Source organism: Pleurodeles waltl, chromosome 2_1, assembly GCF_031143425.1.
Source record: "Pleurodeles waltl isolate 20211129_DDA chromosome 2_1, aPleWal1.hap1.20221129, whole genome shotgun sequence".
NCBI classification, from domain to species: domain Eukaryota; kingdom Metazoa; phylum Chordata; class Amphibia; order Caudata; family Salamandridae; genus Pleurodeles; species Pleurodeles waltl.
Window position 1 is genome coordinate 794006650 of NC_090438.1, and position 16654 is coordinate 794023303.

A 16654-nucleotide genomic window follows, 5' to 3' on the forward strand; every position below is an offset into this window, starting at 1 on the left:
TTAATGGCCCCTGAGAATCTGGCCTAGATATTGCAATTTTGCTTAAGGATTGACTTTTTCAATACAGAAGGGCTTACCACCCACAATTGTGACAGATATTGATGTATGAGTAAGGTCTGGGCATCTCAGTGAGAGTACGCATATATTCGGTATCCAAGTTACCTGATATTGGCCAGTGTGATAAACAAAGTACAGAGTCAGCACTTGCTTTGGATACTCATGTACCTTGTCTACATTTATTTACCTACTACAGAATGCTCTCAATTCTTTTTCAGTGCACCTGGCTGGCCAGGAACAACAAGGAGAGGATTGGGGACAGAGATGTACTTCCTGGGGATTTTGGCAGGCATGGTCTTTGTCTAAAACAGAAGGAGAGGAAGAGGACCCAACAACATCCGGAGGCAGGGGGAGTGCGCCCACCCAGACGGACTCAGCTGAGAGTGAACAGGTGGAGGCTGTAGAAACTGTAGAAGGGTCCCTGAATTTGGTGCCTCTGGCCAGGGTGGGAGGACGTCCCCTCTCACCTTGAATTCCACCCATCATACCTGGAAGAGGTGACCCCACCACAGGGAGATCAAACACCTGACCCTGATGCCTCCCTACCACATGGTGTCCCCAGTCCTCTGGGGCACACAGCTGCCACACCTGCCATCAGTCCCCCTCTGAGTGCCTGCTGGAGGCCCAGGAGGAGCTTCCACATACCCACTCCCCAGAACCATCTTGCGGTACCCAAACCTCTCCCTGTGTTGTCACACCTGTGGATGTATCCCAGGAACGGATGGTGGCAGCTGATGGGGAGCAGGAAATCTGCTATCAGATCCTACAACAGATCCATGAGGAAGTCCTTGGGATCTGACAGGATATTGTCCAGAACTTTGCCTCCATCAATGCAGCATCACCTCCTTGGGTGCAGCCATCATGGCCCTTTTTCAGTGTCCATCCCATAGAACCACCCATGTCTCGTCTCCCTTTTCATCTTCCCACATTGTTTCTCCCCATACCCTGCATACCCCCAGTGTATCTCAGTCCCATGGGGTATCAGGTCCTCCAACAGCCATCCAGGAGGAGGCCACCAGTGCAGATGATCTTACTCTCATTACAAAGGAAGATGACCAGGAGGACAAGTGACTGGATGTGATGTCTTGACTGTGACTGGACTTTTTATTTGGCCCCTGTACATAGACTGATTACCCCAATGATTCCTGACATGTTATTTAAAATAATAAGTTATAATAAACACAAGCTTTATTTGGTCATAAAACCATCAAGGCAAATAACCACAGTAATCCATATTATTACAAAGTTAGATTAAAAGATAAATAGAAACAGTTAAAATCATCATACAGTACTGATAGTAAGAACATTAATTAAGTCTCAATGTCTCCATGTCCTTGCCCTATAACATACATATTTCCATATTACTGATATTTTAAAAGGCGAGTGCGTATATGCCATGCAGCCATAAGTAACTTGCTAACTGCATGGACCAGAACAGTGGAGGTGTCACTCTTTAAAATCCTGAGGGCAATAACATATTGTCTGATGCCCAGATTCTGTCAAATTGGATGGATCAACTTGCATCGTGGAGAAGCATAAGCTGTGGAAAAAAGCAAAAAAAAGTGTTCAACTGATTCAGGGGCATCGTTGCAGCATGGGCATAGGTTGGATACGGACGGTGCCCTCCAACTACTAGTAAAAGACAATTGCAGCAAACACCTGTAGTGAAAACGGGCAAACGGGCTCCTTCCTAAGGAGTCAGGGATGAGATCTAAGAAAGATTCGTACTGGGGGTACCAGTTGAAATCAAGAAATTGATTGGTCAACCACTCCTGGGAAGTGCCAAGGAGATAGTTAGTCCTAACGTGAGGCAAATAATTTCAAAGATTGTTTCTGGGCCTTCCCTAGATCTTGTGGATTCTCCCAATAGCTCCCGAGACCCAAAATGCGGAACCAGTTTGACACATGCCTAAACCATGAGATAGAGGCTGCATTAGTCTTTTTAAATGATCAAGAAGCCAGTCCCTGTAAATTGTGAGCTCTGGGGTGGTCCAGATCCTTACCCAAAACAGTGACGGTCTTAAGGCTAACGTATCTGAGATACGATTAAAACAAAGATCCAGAAAGATGGGAATCAGAGGGGTACTGCCTGGACACACAAGTAGTGCTCCAGCAAAGCAATTTTCACTCTCAGACAGTTTGTGGGTTTTGCAAAATCCCACACCTCAGCGCATTAGGCAGCAGCATTTTGTGTTTTTGCCAAGTAGATCTTAATAGCCGAGAGACGGATTTCATGGCAGTATTTTTGTGTAAGTGCAAAATGGCACATGATCTAGGTTGGAGGAGAGACACGCTTTTACTGGTCTGATCTTCCCAATGTAATTTATTGGAAATCCTCACACCCAAATAATCTATTGAGTTGACTTTGTCCAAAGGAACCCCAGCTATATTGATAGTGCATCTCTTGGCTGACCCTCGACTAAGCACCATCAATTTGGTTTTGCTGACATTCAGTTCCAACCCACGATCTACACAAAATGCTGTAAACTTATTAACGAGGGTCTGGAGCCCCATTGGAGTCTTAGAGATGAGGAGGGAGTCATCCGCAAAGAGTAGTATAGGGATTTTTTGATCATTTAGGGAGGGAACATCGTTCTGAGTAAATAATGTTGGTGCCAGGATGCAACCTTGGCGAACCTGCCGCTGGATGGCGATATGGTCTGTTAATTCTCCCTTGTTACCACATCTCACCTGAGCATATGTGCCCTTGTGTAGCCACTGTAAAAGATTAATTATGTTCCCTGGAGTACCTATTTTGTGTAGAACACCCCACAATTTCTTTTTAGGGACCAAATCAAAAGCAGACCGATGATCCACAAAAACAACATATAGATTTTTTTTGGCAAGGGTTACATATTTCCAATAAAGGAGCGCCAACCTGAAAACTTGATCCACCATACTAGTTTTGGAGTGGAAGCCCGCATGAAGTGGGGACATCACAAGATTGGCATCAGCCCAAGCCAACAACCTATGCAAAAGCTGTTTAGCAAAATTTGTTTGGAGAATATTGATAAGACTGATGGGTCTATAGTTAGCAGGAGAATACACTTCACCCTCCTTATAGATGGGTTTTATTTCGGCCCCTTTCCAAGTATGAAGCATTGGGCCCCCGGCTGCTATTGCTTATTATTGATATAACTGGACCAGATTACAGGCTCAGACTTATATAAATCCCCCGGTATCTTATCTGGACATGGGGCTTTAGATGGTTTTAGGGAATTGATTGCAGCAATTGTTTCCCCCAGACTAAAGACAATGTGGTTGTGGTAGTTACGGGCATCCATTCCTGGGTCATCTGGCAGTAAATACATTTTAGCCAGCTGCTGGGTGGAGGAGTCGTGGGTTGAAATATTGCAAAGCGGAGCACAGAGATTAGAATAGGTTTCCACCCAACTCTCTGGTTGAATATGAGTATAAATAGCGATCCTACCCTGATTATGCCTATTAGAAAGTAACTTCCAGAAGGTCACATTATCATTAGGTCTAGTTGCATCAAGCAGGTTCTGCCAGATTGGGTCTTCCCAACTTTTCTTTGCCTGTGCTATAGCCCTATTATAGGCTAGTCTGGCTGTTCCAATCACCACCTGTGAACGAGACACAATAGCTGACTTTACTGCTAATTAGCCCTAGAACAATCGTTATTAAACTCTCACTTGGTTTGTATGTGACAGCAGTTTGCTTGCTGGTAATCTTCCTATAGAAAATTCTGCAGTTCATGTACCAGCATCTCATCGATGCTGAGAATTGGGATATTTCTGACCTCACGCTCCTCATAGTTAGCCATAGCGTCAACAAACAATTTATAAATCTCCTTGAGCAAATACGGATTAGACATCCCTTTAGGCCAGCTAACACATTTCTAATTATTAGACACAAGTGGCTCTGGGACAATAGCATAGTGGGGGTTCTGAGACCTCCAAATTTACCACTGTGTAAGGTAAGGAGCAAAGTGTTATGATCATTGTCGAGGAGGAAGCCAACCCTCATGTCTTCCAACATTGGCCACATCCTAACATCCACTAGAAAATAGTCAATAATACTAGTAGACTGGCAACGCTTAAAGGGGATCAGAGCGCGTACAACCGTTACAAGCCCTGAGCCCTCGCTTAAAACACAGTGATGTCAACTGAAGGGCAGCACAGGAGCGAATGTTCTTTGTTTTGTCCAACTCCCTCAATATTCTCTGCCCCTTCTCCATGAAGAGCATTATATGATTTGGTTTCTCCCTTCCCGCTGAACATTTTTTGTTTTCTTAATATAAATATTTTGATTTAAAAAATTTATCGAATCAACTTTTTTATGCAGTTTGTTGTCTGTGCTGGAAAAAAAGTATGGAAGTATACATATAAAATTGGTTAGCTATGCCTTCCACATGACCCAAATGTACACAGAGATTTCTAGTGATGAACATTTCCTACACATGTTGTTGACACGTACATGGCCTACAACCACAATAGGCATCAGACCTTTATCAACAATTGTTCAACTCAATTTAAATGTGGAATTTGTCTTTTATTCACATAGTGCTGTGCACACATATACCAATTTGCTCAAAGGGGATCTTTCTTTTGTTTTCTCAGGTGAGGTAGTGAGGATCATTGTGATTTGGTGCTTTTCCTTGGTTTCTTATTTGCAGGTGTTTCAATTTGAATTTTTACCCCTAGGGACCATGTTCCTTGAAATAAAGTGGCCGTCACAACTTTTTACCCAATTGTAACGCTTTTCTTCACACAAGTATTCGTGAAAATTTGTGAATTTCACGAAATATGTGCGGCCAGAGTTTCACATATTTCTTTGCCCTTAAATATCTCCTAAACTAATGAACGTACTTACACCAAATAGCAAAAAGCACAATCTACTCACCAGCAGCTAGCTTTCTGTGATATTTAGTGTAATTTTGTCCAGTGGTTCAGCCTGTAGATGAGTTGACAGGTCCTATGGGAATTAACATGGGAGATGCAACATTTTTTGAGCACCCTTTTTCTCAGCCCACACTTGACGGATCACCCCAAAACTTCCTGTGTGCAACAACAATCACAGGGCCATTTTTTTTGTGGAGATTCGTCAAATGGTGCCAAAGATATTACCTAGTGGAGAGTATATATATATATATATATATATATATATATATATATATATATATATATTGCAAAACCCAAAACCATTACTCAAACTCCAACAGGAATGACCGCACTCCAAAGTCTCTTATTGCCGATAATCTTTTATTGGCTCATTTCACATCGAATTTCAACACAAACGCTACCCACCCAACGCATTTCGGTCTTCGATTGCCACTAGGTATAGTTAGGAAATAGTTTCTATAGAAAAAGCATTTTTTTTACTTGCCTATATTTTTGCTGCTGCTTGATGAATCTTCACAAAATTTTCCAAAACAATTTGACAGTCACATCAGCTGCTGTCGGGAAAGTTTTCTGAAGATCCGTGAAGTGTGGGTGAGAAAAAGAGTGGGTTAAAAAAGGTGCATTTTCGATATTACTTCCCATAGGGATTTTGAACAGCAATAGCACCCAAACCACTGACGCGATTACACCAAGTTTGGCTGAAAGGTTGCTCTTCCTCCAGAAAGAAACCTTTTTGTAGTTTTGTGTAAATCTGTTCAGTGGTTTCTGAGAAATTAAAGAACATCTAAATGTGTATATATATAGGAACATGAAGGCTAAGTGAACTCTCCCGATCTTGTGCTGAGATCTGATTGGCTGTCCCAAGGAAGTGTTGGCAGCCATCTTGGGACTTGGCTTCAGCCAGGTCATAGAAAAAAAGATGTAAATAAACAAAAGGGGCCATTGTAGGCACACCCTGGCACCTTTGCTATGGTGCTGGGGTCCCAGAGATACTCCTCCAGAGTAAAAAAGCATTGTTTTTAAAGTTTTCAAAGCAAGTCACTGCAGATCCAGCAAAAAAAAAAACAAGCGCAGGCCCCCGATGGACCTGATGTACCAAGTCCCATTGCCTTTTCAATGTGTGATGCTGTTTGCAGTCTTGGGAACCGCCACATACCCAGGGCTACAAAGATTGTGTGTGTGCGGTACCACCTGGCCCACCACAATCCCAGGGACTACCACTTCCACAGTGCACATCTCACTATCTAATGTTGGTGGCGGTGAACCCCCCTGCAGCCCTGGGGTTCACCACCTCCCCAGGGCAGACTATGTAAACTGATGGGGGAGGCTGCTTGGCCCCCCACAAGCCTGGAGACTGCCACCTCCCAGGGGCAGAGTATGTAAAGTGATGCAGGCAAGGTCAACTCAACTCAGGTGAAGTGAGAGCTGTCAAACAGCTTTCACTTTATGCGAGCTGAGGTTTCCTCTATTTCTCTGCCTGCAGAAATGCAGGCAGGAAACAGAGGAAACGATGCTCTCACAGAGAGGAAGCTGATTTAGCCCCAACAGTCCCCAACATTGTGACTGGGTGCCTTGGGGGGCACCTTTGTCACATGGCCAGGACTGGGAGATGGGGTCCCCGGGGCTGAGATTAACCTAGTCCCCTCCTCCCCCCCAAAATTAAATATTTAGACTGGGTCCCTGTGGATGGGGTCCTGGGGACCCAGATCGGCCTGGGGAAGGGGGGTCGTGTTACCAACTGCCCCCAAAAAGTAAATATTTATCTCAATAGATGGAGTCCCCAGGGCTGAGAACTGCCTGGGGAGAGAGCCACACAGCTCCAGCCTAAAAAAAAAAGAATATGTATGCCAGGCCCCAAAATTGAATTTAAAAAACAACATATACATTTACTTAAAAAATCAAAGGTTACTGAGACCTTATAGTTAGGTTCACATTTTACACCTACAAACAGATAGAAATTCACTTGTTATAGTTAGAGTTATTTTAAGGAACTGTAACCTGCACCCTAAGGTAAATATAACTCATGCCCCCACCATGCACAGTTTTCTGTTCAATAATTTTACTGCACATGTTCCAGTGACATTATCAATGATGTTATTGAAGATGTCATGAGTGCTGTAGTTTGTGGAGTAATTAGCAGTGCATGGGAAGGGTGCTAATTATAGTTACCTTATAGTTTCTTGAAATAACTTTAACAGGTCCATCCTTTTGTAGTGTAAAATGTGAGCCTAACTATAAGGTCCCTGTCAGTAACCTTTATTTTTTTAAGTAAATGTAGTGTTCTCTACCCAGCAATGATAGTCATAAAAGCATATTTGATTGATGGCACTGAGAAATTCGACAGCACCACCATGCACTGCAGAATGAATTATTTCTTTGAATTCTAGTTGATTTATTCCCGTAATGTCACCAGAATTAGCATGCCCATTGTTCTAGAAATATATAACTTTCCTTCAAAACCCCGGCCTTGATTATTGGCTAGAATGCGCTCCTTGAGTGTTGTCTGTTTTTGATGAATCATCTCATCTCCTCCCAATAAGAAAGCTTTACCCGAGTGATCTGTCCGATGCTAACTTCCAAAAGCAGATAGGCTTTTCTCTTCAGAATCTGTCTGTTCACCCCTCAATCTCCTGTACATCAGGTAAGTGGTATCTTCCCCAGAGGCTTCTGTGCTCTCCAGCCGCAGAGCGGCTTACATGCCGGATAAGTACTCTGTAGCACTACATCAGTGAAATGTAATAACTCTTACCACCCCGGCTTTGCGAGCTCGCCATCCAGCAAAACATACACAGGACTGGGATTCGAACAAGGCCCCTTAAAACAAGTGTGAAGCAGAGATCATGGAAAAGCCTACCCTTTCCACAAGTCCAATTCTCTAGGGATTTATTTTTGTTATCGAACTGAAATCTGTGCTTCAAAGGCTGTACAGTCAATTGGCGCCGTAGAAGTTGGCTCACATTACATCTATGGGTACATTTGATTTCACACTTCATAGCTGTCTGTAGCCCTTATTGGTTTATAATACTGCGTCAGTGCTCAAGGCGATATTGGAAACTAGGCATACCAGCTAAAAAAACAAGCATTTTCCATGCAACGGGTCTCGCATTTGTTCAGTTAGAGTTATTAGCGTGTAAATCCCAAAAAAAACGAAGTGCGATCGCGCTATGTAAAATGCAGCGCGATCGCGCTACGTGGAAAATACACAGATAAAGTAGTCCGGACTCCAGGTTGAAATCATCGAGCCGCGTATGTTTTTGTACTTTACCAGTGCTGTGTAGGTGGGCTAAACATGACCTATGCATGCCTTTCGCAAATGAAAGCAAGTGGATTTTAAAAGGCAAGCCCACGAACCAATGTAAGTGACTGAAGTGGCATGAGCGTGGTTTCAAGCCCAAAGAGAGATAACAGAATGGACTGGAGCCCTTTGTGCTTGCCCATAATAAGGACAGTTTAAGCTGTATGCTCTTCTCTGCAGTTCATTGATATACTTTGATTAATTAGCTGTATGAAATTAAGCCTGTCCGAAAAGGGGAATATTTAAGCCCTGATTTATGAAAAGTTAGCGCCGTCTTTACTTCATTTTTTTACACAAAAGCAGCGCAAACTTACAAAAAATTATGGCCCATATTGACACTTTTTTAGCACCTCAATTGCATAATTTTGTGACGCAAAAGCGGCTCAAACTTACAAAATGCAATTATATTTTGTACATTTGCGGCACTGTTGCGTCATAAAAGAACAGAAATGTAGCACTAAAAAGGTATACATATGGGCCTATATTTAGTACGTTTGCACCGCATTTTTTGTCAAAAAATGACAGCGCTAACATTTCATAAATCAGGCCCTCGATTTTATACTATTTCTCCAAATTGTTTTTGATATCCGGGGAGGAGATTCACATAATAATTTCTGATTGTTCATGCCAGGGTGATGAAGTTACCATCAGCACATAGAAATCACATGTCTTCATTGTTCCAGTCAGGAGCCAAGATTTATTATGCTTGCTTTGGTGACGGACTAAGGCCCGATTTATACTTTTTGACGCAAACCTGCGCTAACGCAGGTTTGAGTCAAAAAGTATAGTGCCAGCTTGCACCATTCCAGGACGCCAGCCGGAAGCCATATTAATGGAATGGCGCAATCCGTTGCAAAGGGTGGGCTAGCGTCAGAAAAACTGATGTTAGCCAGGTAGGGGTGGCGGTATGGGAGATGGTTGTTTAGCATCAAAAAATGACGCTAGGCTGGTTGGAGTAAAAAAAACATGACTGTAACCAGATTAGCTTCATTTAATGGCGCTAAACCTACCATGACACATGACGTCTGCCTTAGAAAAGGCAGGAGTCATTCCCACCACCCCAATGGCCAGCACAGGGGACAAGAGTCCCCTGGGCATGGCCATTATACCCTGTGCCATGTATGGGGGCCCATAACTGCGTCCCCAAATACACTTTAAAAAAAAAAGGTAAATACTTACCTTTACTTACCTGTACTTACCTGGGATGTGGTCTCCCATCCTCCGCTGTCCCTCTGGTGTGGGTTGGGGTGTCCCTGGGGTCTGGGCAGGGCACCTGTGGACTTATTCTATAGTGCTCCACCATGGAAATTAGCCCACAGGTCCCCTAACGCCTGTCCTAACCCAGGCGTTAAATAATGGTGCTAAGCAAGCTTAGCGCCATTTCTTAGGCCCGCCTCCCTTCCGTGCACAATTTTTGCTTGTGAGGATAAATAAGGCGCACTGGCCTTAGAGTCATTTTTTGTCCAGGAACGCCTACCTTGCATCTCATTGACGCAAGGTAGTTTTCTGCAGGCAATAAATGAATTTAACTCCAATATTTTGATGCTAGACAGGTCTAGCATCAAAATATAAATATGGAGTTAAGTTTGCATTGAAATTGCGGAAAACAAATGACGCTATTTCAGCACAGAGTATAAATATGCCTCTAAGAGTATTTTACAGCCTGGTTTAGTGCCTTATCTCATTACGTTCAAGTGTCTGTGATTTTGAAGAGTGCTACAAAGGAATCATCTATGCCTAAAATATGCTTGTAGACTCCAGGGGGCTTATTTACTAGTGGCCTGTGCCACTGGTGCTTCACTTTTTGTTATGCACTGGTGGCTCAGACCACTGACCCATATCCTCAAGGCCATGCAAAGCAAGTCACTGTGTTGTCTTGGTTTGTGTCAAGGAGGCGTTTCCATGAGTGTTGATTGGGTGTTCCTGCTCAACATCCATGGATTGGATTTTGACGCAGTCCCAGATTTACATAGTTTTGTAAACCTGGGTATGCATCAAACGCCTATGCCACTGCAGGGGTGGCATAAGGGTGATGTAACAGGGAAAAACATCTTTATTTCTCACGTTTATTTTTCTCTTTCTACAGTATGTGTGCTACATTTTACCTCACACATAGAAAGAGGAAACACGTCTCATGATTGTTTTTATGCAGAAAGGTATCCATTCCTGTACAAAAACAGTCCTCCCCGCAACACATGCACCCTTGCTCCATGGTGCAAGGATGCCTATGTTGGTGCATGGCAGCAATTTGTGCACCAGTGCAGGGAAAAGGACAGGAATGCACTGTATCTTGTAGATATGATGCATTCCTGCCCTTTTGTTTTGACACAAGGCAGCCAACCAAGTAAATGAGGCCCCAGGTTTCAAGTTATTCTGTTAGTTTTACTCATGCATCTTCCAACATGTATGACTTCACGGGTCCCCCTCAGCTGAGAGGTTACCAGGCCAGGCTCAATCTCAATGTGTTCCTCTTTTTTCCTGTTTTTAATCATAGGTCAGCAGAGAGTCTCGATCTCTTTGATCCCACCACACATTTCTACTGCTTACCTCAGTAACTTCACCATTATGTAAGCCCTAGGGTTTTACAGATACTCAGAACATCAGTGACTGGTTTTATGTTCAAATGCCTTTATGAATGTGTTTGTTTAATGAAGGTAACAAACATTGACACATTCTGATGTACTTGACAATTTTTGCGTTTTATTGGTGTATGAGGCTCAAGCATGAGCATGAGGGATCTCATTCATGAACATGGTTAGAGTCTCGCCTGGAATTAGCTATATGTGTCCAGCATCCAGTCTCTTTAACCTACCTCAGGTGTTGCTGGTTAGCAATTAAAAACATTTATTAGCGCTGCTGTATTCCTGATAATTCATTTTTTCACAAAAGACACGATCATAGTCCTGGTGTTAGAATTCTCAACCCTCCAGTCATTCAGAAGCATGCTTCCAATTATTCTGTTTTTCTTTCTTTTTTTCTCACATACCCCTAAATAATAAGCACTTTTGTATAGCTTTTGAGCTTGCAGTCCTTTTGAAAGCCTATTTTTCGGTGCTTAAAAACAGCACACTATATCTGCTTCATTGTACAGACACCTTTACAGCCATGCCCATTGACTTGATGCATATTGTCCATAAAGCTTGGATGATTAGTACAAACTACATCTCTTGGACCTGGACACTCATGGCAGCCCTCCCATTATGACCAGTGATAGCTTCCTCTATGCTGATATGTAGACAATGAATGTAACATCACACTACACCTGTTTGAGTGTGTGCAGTATGTATCAACATTCCATTGATGTCTTTGGTGTGGATGGATGTAAGTAAATTGCTGATACATACATCAAACCACTTCTGCACTTTAAATGTGTAACATGTCCAATAGGCCTGTTCAGTGAAATCATTGCTTATGGAAAATAGAACCCAGACCTGTCGGTGTATGGGTCCTGCCATAATGAAATGTGACACATTGCCAATGTGGATCAAAGGAATAAGGTATCAGGTCAAAGTGGTTACCTCAGTCCCCATTCCAAATGTATTCCCTGTAAAACCAATCATAGCTGTTAATGTGGGTTCACACTCTTTCATGACTCATTCAAGGATTCAGAGATCTACTGGGAAAATACTCTTGGCATCGGTAGTAGTGCCACACAACCCCTGTCCCAGCCTGGCCCAATCTCAGACCTTGCTAACGGCCGGCAGAGCATATTTATCCCACCTAAAAATCACATTTCAAGCATTTCAAAATATAATTTTGCAATTTGAGGTAAATCCATATGTGTGCCCATGTATGTGTGGCACTCTGAAGGTGTCTGTGAGCTATTGGTGGTTCACAGACAACATATTTTTTGAGATATGATCTACATTGAGTAATAGGTGAGAATACACCTACCTAACATAATTCTAAACAGTTCAGTCCAGGATACATTTCCAGCTCACGCAGTAGGGGTCAAACAGGTGTTTGCAGCATTGGCATGCTCTGAATGCTGAACTAGTTATAGCTACCATGACAGCTATTCATACATTTATGTCTACATACACCACAAATAAAATATAGGGCTTAACATACTTCACACATCCCAGTAATGATGTTCAGTACACAATGTATAGTGCTGGCCAGTCTGTGACATTCTTACCCTATGTTGGTAACACAATACTCTAAACAAGTCATCAGAATTGGACTCAGAGGCACAATGCTATCCGTGGGAAGGAACATTATAAAGTAAAGCATTGAAACATATGCATGAGAGAGAGGTACTTGTTTCTCTGGTGAGCCATAGAGCTTGCCTTACAGGGAAAGGGCCTCACTTGCCAGCAGCTCCAGTTCCTCTACGTAGAAGGACCAGGCCCTCTCACCTGCTTGGCCTATCATGCTTGCTCTCAGAGGTGACAAACAGTAGCCGAAATGGAGGAGGTCTTGATAGCAGCAGTGTCAGGAGGCAAGTGAGTTTGTTCCAAACCACAGTGCACACGTATGAGATTTAAACAGTAGTCAGCTTATACAAACACAGCCTCTGGCCCTCGATCTCCACAATCACCAATGTTAGCTTATGCTCGCCCGTCATGCACTCCTCTGCCCACTGTGAGGTTGACTTCCACAAGTGGCATCAGATGCACAATGTCCAATATGCAAGGTTTGGCAGCCTCCATTTTAGTGGCTGAAAATGCTATAACGAAGACTCTTCAACGTGTCACCACCACTACAAATGAGGGGTCACATCTCATATGAACAACCATTGACAAATACTTTTATTACACTTTTCATCTGTCTGGTGCATTTCAGGCATGATAAGCACAGTGCACTGTATGCCGCCGTTGACTGTATTTTCTCAAATACCAAATTTTTATAAGATAAAAAAGGTGCTAATAATACATCAGTGGTGTACAATTTACACATCAGTGAACAAACCACATGTCAGGTCAACAATGTGGATTTGTGATGGATATTGTGCAATATGCGATTTAGATGGAAATGTTCATTTTGAAATCTGAAACAGTCATGTACTGTAACATGGCTTTTGGCTTGCACCTAACAGTTGTTACTGTTGACATTGTAGCCAAAGTTCATATCCTGTTTACAATTCTCATATAGGTACCCTGGGAGACAGACAAGACAATAGTCTCCTGTGTACCTCACATTTCCAGACCTTTACACAATGGAAGAAAGGGACATCATTCACAAGTTTCTATTGAATAGGCAAACCGTACTGAGTCTATGTCATCAGTTGGCGCCTGATCTCCTGCCTCAAAGCACAAATCCCACATGTGTAACGCTGATAGTGAAAGTGATAGCGACATTGAACTTCCTGGCAACAGGTTCATTTCAATTCACAGTGGCAATATATGGTGGTATGTCTCGACTAATGTTTTGTTGTGTGCTTAGACATGTGCTTTCAGCAATGATGGGGAACCTGGACAGCAATATCTGAATCCCCAGGCATGAAGACTTTGCCAATGAGAAGGCTGGATCCCGTGGAGCAGCTAGGATACCACATGTTGTTGGAGCCATTTGTGGCACACATATTGCCTTAGTACCAATGGATTGTGTACTCCAGGAGTTGACTGTCTGAATTGTCTCACCTATATGGGTTTCAAGCTAATTTTCATTTATTATCTGTTTCAGGTTCCTTCACTATGGCAACATCTTTTGGACATTTCAGAATCGTAACATTTGTGAGTATGTGGTGCTTTTTGGATGTACAATGGGGACAACGGTTGCTATTGGGTATGGCAGACACAGACTGTGGGTGTACAAATCTTGTACCAGGTAAGCTTGCACGGTGATAGAGTGGAAGTAATGATTAAATCATTGGACTTCTTCCTTGTCATTTGGTTGTACTAATGCAATATGTGCATCATTATGTGCTACAACAAAATGTTGTGGTGGAGGCAAAACATGCTATTCTCCCTCTAGATTGTCTAAATCTTCATTATGTGTGATGCATACATACCTGTTGATATATCTAATCATTGTCGGGTGAGGTGCTTGTAGCACAACACAGATGTTTGTTGCTGACATTCCACCAGATACTGAGAATATGGTTTTGAATGATCTTGTGATCAGACAATTTAGTACTGCCATTTGTATGTCTATTGGTGTTATTGATGAGGGATTAACTTTGTGGGATAGGTGGGATGGCTCCAATTGGTGATATAGACCAATTAAAGGGTCATATTTATACTCTGTTTGCGTCGAATGTGCGTCAAAAAATTTGCCGCGCATACACTGCCCCATATTTATACTTTGATGCCGGACCCTGCGGATGTCAAATTTCCACCATGTGCGTCATTTTTTGGGAGCGGGAAACTACCTTGTGTTAATGACATGCAAGGTAGGCGTTCCCTTCCAAAAAATGACTTTAAGGCCTGTGCGCCTCATTTACACCCCAGCGCCATTTTGACGCACAAGAGGGGGTGGGCCTTAAAAAATGGTGCACAGCCTGATGGGCGCCGTTTTTTAACGCCTGGGTCAGGGCAGGAGTTAAGGGACCTGTGGGCTCGGAAGGAGTCCAGAGGTGCCTACCCCTGCCCCCAGGATCCCCCCTGCCACCCTCGCCCACCCCAGGAGGACACCCAAGGATGGGGGGACCCATCCCAGGGAAGTTGAGGTAAGTTGGGGTAAGTATTTTTTTCCGTTTTTTTTAAGTGGCATAGGGGGCCCTGATTTGGGCCCCCCTACATGCCACTATGCCCAATGACCATGCCCAGGGGACATAAGTCCCCTGGGCATGGCCATTGGGCCAGGGGGCATGACTCCTGTCTTTGCTAAGACAGGTGTCATGTCAATGGGGGTTGTGCGTCAAAGAAAATGGCACAAGTCCGGTTTGAGGGCAGATTTTTACCTCAGACCTGACTTGCACCATTTTCTGACGCACAACACCCATTTTCCCATACTCCTTCACTGCCTGGTGTGAGTCATTTTTTTTGACTCACACCAGTCCGCAGCGCCGGCTAACATCATTCCATAAATAGGGCGCCCGCATGGCACGTTGGAATGGCCGGCTGTTAAATTTTGTACGCACAACTGCATTGGCTCAGTTGTGCGTCAAAAAGTATAAATATGGCCCAAAGTGTGCCTGTTCATAATGAAATTGTCAGATGTATCCCATCCTTCTATGTTGTCCATGTTTTTAAAATACATTGTGAGCACTGTTCAAAATTATTTTATTAAATCTTTGGAGTTAGGTGTGATTTGTTAAGTTTCTGACATGATGTCTGGCTATTTGAGCTACATTTTACTTAAGCTGGTATAAGAGTACACACTTGTATGTATGTGTGGGTGAGAGATAGTTGTTGTCCTGAGCTAAACATTGTATATATCCAACATATCCATACTTGCACAAGTAGATCTTTTTGCCATTGTCAAGTTCTTGTTGCATTACATGCATACATTGCTAGATGTGAGATGTGCAACAGCAGGCAATTAACTCGATACTGGTGGATCTATTTTAGTGAACAGGGATAAAAGAAACTTTAGGTAATACTAACATGATAAATGAAAATTGAATAAGTCAATCATGGTGAATTAAACCATAGTTGAAGTTGCCATATTAGTTGGAGTCCAAAGTTCAAAATACTGCTGCTGACAGAAATATGGATATGTCTACAAATAGTCCACAGGATGAATGTATAACACCCACTGGAGGAAATTAGGTTTGAGGTTTCTTGGTGGTGGAGGTCTTGCCATCCCCCCCTCCTGGTAATTTGCCTAGACAGCCCCGCTTGGCAATGCAGGAGGATACACAACTGCAGGGATAGGGGTGTCTGAAGGTGTGTCTCCTCTGGTAGTGCATCCCTTCCTGTACCTGCAGCAGATGTCGATGGTCCAGATGTTTTTGAACTACATCAAGGGATAGATGGTGCTGGAAAAAAACCTGCGCAGGTGGATATGTATATCCATTAGCAACCCTATTTGTGAGCCTAGGTTAGAGTTAAAGGCCTCCATCTCATTGTGTATGTCCCTATGCAGCTGCTTCATCTTCCTCAGCTCGGTGAGTACCCGGCCCATCATGCTTTGGGACTCCTAGTAGACTCCCAAATCCTGGCCAATGGTGTCCTTAGTGTGAGTAGCCCCAGTGCATGTGCACAGTTGTCCTCTAAAACTCCTCTAATCACAAGTCTGTGACCTTGACTCAGGGTATCCACTCACACTGGTTCATTGCACATCTGTAAGTGGGGTGGTTATTATCACATCACTATCCAGGACTTGGAGGCATATGGTGATGGTTACTGTGCTACGTACACAGGTTGTGGAGGATGATGTTTGCTGATGTGTAGTTGCTGGGGTGGGTGATGTTGTTGTGGGCCCAGTGACACCCACAGTTGACATCTGCCCAGGTTGACCAGATGGACCAGCACAGTCCTCCTCATAAAGATCACCAGGAGTATTGTCATCCCTGAAGGCTTGGTCCTAGGGTTGTGTGCAGGCTCTGGCCAGG